This window comes from Desmodus rotundus, chromosome Y, assembly GCF_022682495.2.
Source record: "Desmodus rotundus isolate HL8 chromosome Y, HLdesRot8A.1, whole genome shotgun sequence".
Taxonomy (NCBI): domain Eukaryota; kingdom Metazoa; phylum Chordata; class Mammalia; order Chiroptera; family Phyllostomidae; genus Desmodus; species Desmodus rotundus.
Genome location: NC_092332.1, coordinates 1,883,093 through 1,889,092, shown reverse-complemented (window position 1 = coordinate 1,889,092; position 6,000 = coordinate 1,883,093).

Here is a 6,000-nt window from a genome sequence, read left to right as displayed (position 1 = left end):
GGATGTGGTTGCACAATACTGTGAAGGCCCCATGAGCCACTAAGTCATTCAAGGTCGTGTCTCAACTTTCAAGTGACAGAGAGGGAAATACAGACCCGTGTGATGGGCCCACCCTCACTTCCCCTTGCCTGACGGCGGGCGGGCAGGCAGGCGGCTGCTTCCGACGGTCCCCGAGTCACGCGCTCGGATAACCGGCCAAGGGGTGCTCCTCAGAACCCCAACACTCGGTGCCTGTCCCCCGAGTGTCCCCCCACCTTCTAAATAAAAAGCACCCGTGGTATTTGTGCACAGTTGAGGCAAAGGACAGGAGAGGCAGGCTTCTGCACTGGCGGGGAGGGGGCGCCCGGGCAGCCCCTCCGGCGTCCTCCTGCCGGGAGCTCACATTCATAGTTCACGCTGGATTCATGTCAGGGTGACAGAGATTACTCACAACCAACTCCCACGCCACCGCCCCGTAACAGCATCAGAGGTTTGCCTGTGATCAGAAGGGGCCATATGAGGAAGGTGATGGAGCCCAGAGATATGACTGGGGACTGCAGTGATGCTGGGGGACCAGAGAGGATGTCGGACATCAGACCAATCACTGAGGACCACAGAGATTTGCAAGGGACCGGAGTAAATATTGGGGAGCAGAGAGATGAGGAAGACCACAATCAATAGGATGAAGACCAACCAGAATGAATACGGAAATAACTGAGTATCAGAGAGAAAGAACATTGGGGTCCAGAGACAAGATCAGGGGCTGGGGGCAATATTGGGGCCTGGAGCGAATATTGGTGATGAAGAGAGTTTTGGAACCCAGACAGGACATAGGGGACCACAATAGATGTTGAAGACTAGAGGGATTATTGGAGGGGCCAAAGAAAATATTGAGGATGAGATAGATTCTTAGGGAGCAGCTGCAGTATTAGGGGCACGGGCCTAAGGTTTCATCCTCACTATGTGGCATTTGGGGATGTTTTTCAGCTCGTGGTGTGGTCACGTACACTTTACCTGGACATGCTCGTGGGATGTGTGGGTTGTGGCCAAATGTCTGAGCTCAGCAGTCCAGGTGTTTGCCCCAGCCCAGCAGACACAACGGTCCCAGATCCCCTTCGGCCACTGAAGTGGTTTCCCTGTGGCTGACAGCCTCAGACAACTTCCTTATGCCTCACGTGTGGTCCTCGGCCTCGGGGCAGAAGGGGGAGGCTGCAGGAGGGCAGTCATGCGCCAGGACTTCTGTGGGGTGCTGGGGGGAGGCAGAAGGGGACACAGGCTCCCTGCACCCCTGTTTGCTGCTCCCATCCACACATCTGCTCTGCAGTGTGTTCTTGCCGGCCCCTGTGCCAGTGAACGCCCAGCCTCCCCCCCCCCCCCCCCCCCCCCCCCCCCCCCCCCCCCCCCAACGCCCAGCCTCCCCCCGCCCCCCCCCCCCCCCCCCCGCCAAGTGCAACACAGCCCCATCCTGACTCCCCTGTTCTCACCTGTGTGGCAGGCGTCTGCTAAGGGCCGGGCCCCACCTGTTGGCTGCGTGCCCAGGGCCAGCCTGGGCTCCATGACCACTCTCTATGAGGTGTGAGTGTGTGGTGGGTCGCCCATGCCACAAGCCGCCAGGTAATATTCCATGCTTCTGTGGCGGCCTGGCCCCGGACAGCCCCATCCCCAATCACAAGACACGGCAATGCAGCGCACCCGGTCATCACAGAAATCAGCTGGGAGGGGGCAGCTGAGGGCAGCCTCTCACTAACGTCCCCAGTGGTAGCGACCACAGGCTGGTGACAAGGTCCCCATGCTGACCTGGGCCCTGGACCTCCAACCCCTCCTCCCTGCTGCGCTCCTTCTCAGGATGGCCCAGCCTCCCGTCTGGTGAGCCCACACAGGGGGTCTACGGACCGCAGCTCATGGACGCCCACCTGGTGAGTGGCAACATTGCCTTTATCCCCCAGGCTGAGCACCTGGGACACTGAGGGACAGAGCCTGGGGCCTTGTAAAGCTTCAGGAAACATCCTATAATGTTGTCAATGGAAACCACAGTCTCTGATTTCACATCCAGGACATAGCGACCCAGGCTGGACGCCCTGGCCTCAGCTCTGTGGACACTTGGGGCCAGATAATGCTGTGAGGTGGGGCTGCCCTGGGCATTTCTGGTCTCCACCCACTGGGTGCCAGTAGTACCATCCCCCGAGATATGGAGACCAACAGTGTCTCCAGACGTGGCCACGTGTCCTTCTCAGTGGCCATCTCATCCCCAGTTCTGAATAGCTGTGGGACATAGATAGATACAGGACAGATCGATGATAGATAGGTGGTACATACATGATAGACAGACAGACAGAGGATAGAAGACACACAGATGGATGCACAAGTGACAGACAGATATATCTGAGAATATAGATGGACAGATGGTAGACAGAGCGAGGTACAAAAATGGAGACAGAGATTGCAGATGATAGAGAGAGAGAGAGATAATAGATAGAAAGGTAGATGATGGATGGACAGGTAAATAGATGAGGGGTGGATGAATTGGGTACACAGGTAGAAGACGGCTAGCTAGATAATGGGTGGACAGTGGATAGATGAATGGATGGATGGGTGGGTGGATGGATGGATGGTGGATGGATGGATGGATGGATGGTGGATGGATGGTGGATGGATGGGAGGATGGATGGATGGATGGATGGGAGGATGGATGGATGGATGGATGGGAGGATGGTGGATGGATGGGTGGATGGGTGGATAGATGGATGGAGGGAGGGAGGGATGGATGGATGGATGGAGGGATGGAGGGATGGATGGATGGATGGAGGGATGGAGGGATGGATGGATGGATGGATGGATGGGAGGATGGATGGATGGATGGATGGATGGTGGATGGATAGATGGTAGATGGATGGATGGGTGGATGGATGGTGGATGGATGGATGGGAGGATGGATGGATGGATGGATGGATGGATGGATGGATGGATGGTGGATGGATGGATGGATGGGTGGATGGATGGATAGATGGATGGATGGATGGATGGATGGATGGTGGATGGATAGATGGTAGATGGATGGATGGGTGGATGGATGGATGGGTGGATGGATGGATGGATGGATGGGAGGATGGATGGATGGATGGATGGATGGTGGATGGATAGATGGTAGATGGATGGATGGGTGGATGGATGGTGGATGGATGGATGGGTGGATGGATGGATGGGTGGATGGATGGATGGATGGATGGTGGATGGATAGATGGTAGATGGATGGATGGGTGGATGGATGGATGGTGGATGGATAGATGGTAGATGGATGGATGGGTGGATGGATGGATGGGTGGATGGATGGATGGATGGATGGGAGGATGGATGGATGGATGGATGGCTGGTGGATGGATAGATGGTAGATGGATGGATGGGTGGATGGATGGTGGATGGATGGATGGGTGGATGGGAGGATGGATGGATGGATGGATGGATGGTGGATGGATAGATGGTAGATGGATGGATGGGTGGATGGATGGTGGATGGATAGATGGGAGGATGGATGGATGGATGGATGGATGGTGAATGGATGGATGGGTGGATGGATGGATAGATGGATGGGTGGATGGACGGACGGGCGGATGCACAGATCACAGACAGGTACCCAGGTACACAGGTAGGTGGATACTCAGATGGATGAAGAAGGAAAGGTGCCGAAAGAGAAAGACGAGAGTGTCTCATGCTGAACTCAGAGCCTCTCTCCCTCAGCCTCACAGCCTGACTTTGGGGCTGGAGGACACTCAGAGGTGGGGCGTCTGGGGCCCTATGTGGGAGGGTGTTGAGCAGCCTCCCTGGTCGCCACCTGCCCGACGGCGCCCCCTCCCTGTGATCACAAGCAGAACAACTGCAGATATTTCCAAGTGTCTGTGGGGCAGGGTGTCCATGGCCCCCTGTGAAAGGACCTTGGCCAAAAGGCAGCCTGCTGACATGACGTTAGCAGCGTCTCGTTGGCTGACCACCCAGAGCTCTGAGGAACGGGGGCGTCTGGTATTCTCGGGAACTCGCAGCAGCAGCGCTCAGAAGACCAGCCAACGCTGCTCGTGTGGCATTGGGTCCAGTGACCCTAGCCCTTGGCCCTGTCCCCAAACCCACAGGGTGTGTGTTCGGGGCTCTGCGATGAGAGGGAAAGGGCCCTCCCGCCGGCCCTGTGTGGGTCAGGAGGTGGGGGTAAGGCCCGCAGGGTCCCCCATGGGGCCATGGTGTGGGCTGTGCACGGCCTTCCTCGCCGTGAGGACGTGGCTGTGTGGGCGCGGCCTGCCGTGCATTTTACCTCCGACGTGGCGCCGTTCCCTGGCATCAGCTGCGTGTGTGCCTGTGGCCGCTCCGTGACCTAATGCCCTGACCTCGATTTCCTCTGCAATCGAACAGGAAAAATGGTGCTTTCTCTCCCCTTGCGGCAGAAGTCCCGTGCTGATACCCACGTTCCCCCGAGTATCAGGCCACACACACAGGCGAGGTGCGCACCCGTGATCGAGGTGACGGGGGACTGTAGCACCGCAGGTGACAAGGGAGGTGCTCCGCTGAGTGGTCGGGGAGTCTCTCCTAGCTCTGGGCGGGGTGCCCTCAGCTCCTCCGTGCCTCAGTTCACCACTCTGTGCCAAGGGCGTGTCGTCCTTCCACGGCCTTCCGTGTTCACTCAGCTGCACGCTTTCACCTCGGACGCACAGGAAATCAGGAAGCGTCAGCTCCCAGCTCTGTGGTGATTTTCCGGTGTTTTGGGGGGTCCCCATGTTTCTCATGCCACAACGTGGGGGCTCAGGAGGGGTGCCCAGAGATGGGGGGAACCTAAAATTGCGTCGTGTTGGCGAGTCAAGGGGAATGCACCGTGGGCCCAAGGCTGTGCTCAGCAGCCCATGCAGGGGGACCGTCCTGGTCTCCCCTCTCTCCTGACTCTCCCGTCCCTGCTCCTTCACCTAAGGAGGGGCCTCCAGTAGCCTCATTGTAAGGGGAGGGGAGTTCTCGACCCAACTGGCCTATGACTCAAACATGGAGAAAGGGGGTCCCTCAAGTCATGCCCAAGACTGAGCCTTCCCTCCCCTCAACCTTGCCCAGCTCCTGGGACCCCAAGTGTCTGAGACTTTCAGCCAAGTGGCACCGATGGTCATGTGGGCCCTCATCCATATTTCCTCAGCCCCAGTCACACCAGGTGCATCATCGTGGGCTGACCCCACTGTGGATGGGGGGCCTTGTTGCTGCAGCTACAGGGGTCTGGCTGCAGGTGATGTGAGGGCTCCAAGGGGACAGGGGGGGTCTCGGGCATCCCAGAGCGGGACACGTTCACCCTGCATGCTGGGAAAAGTCAGCAGTGACATAGGGAGTCTTGCTTCTCTGACAGATTCTGTGTTCGTGAGGGTTCTGCCAGGAAGCCGACCGGTTGTCCGTGGGGTGTGAACCGGGCTGGACCACACGGTGCCCACAAAGCGGGTGGAGCGTTTTCTGGGTGGTTCTGTGAGGGTGTTTCAGGATGAGACCAACATCTGGGGGAGGGGGCTGAGTCAAGAAGACGGGCCCACCCTCCCATCAGTTGGAGGCCTGAACAGCACAAACTGGCTGAATGTGTTTGAGCCGGGACCTCGGTCTCCTTCTGCCTTCCGGCTGAGACACACAGCAGGAGCTCTGCCCGGTCTGCAGACAGCAGACGGCGGGTCACGGTTCTCCTCAGCCTTACGGTCATGGGAGCTGACTCCTTAAACACATCTCGTGGGAAGGTACCGCTTCTGTCCGGGCTGCAGGACAGTGAAAACACAGGAACCGAGGCAGATGGCAGATGGGTAGAGAGATAGACAAGATAAATACACGTATAGACATACGTAGGTAGATAAGACAGATGCATAGTGATTGACAGACACATAGATACGGAACATAAAAGAATATGGGATAGATACACAGATGTGGAAGAGAAATAAATATGAGAGAGGAAGAGAGATAAATACATGACAGGTAGAAAGACAGATAGAAGATAAGAGAATACAGGAGAGACAGGTACACAGATAC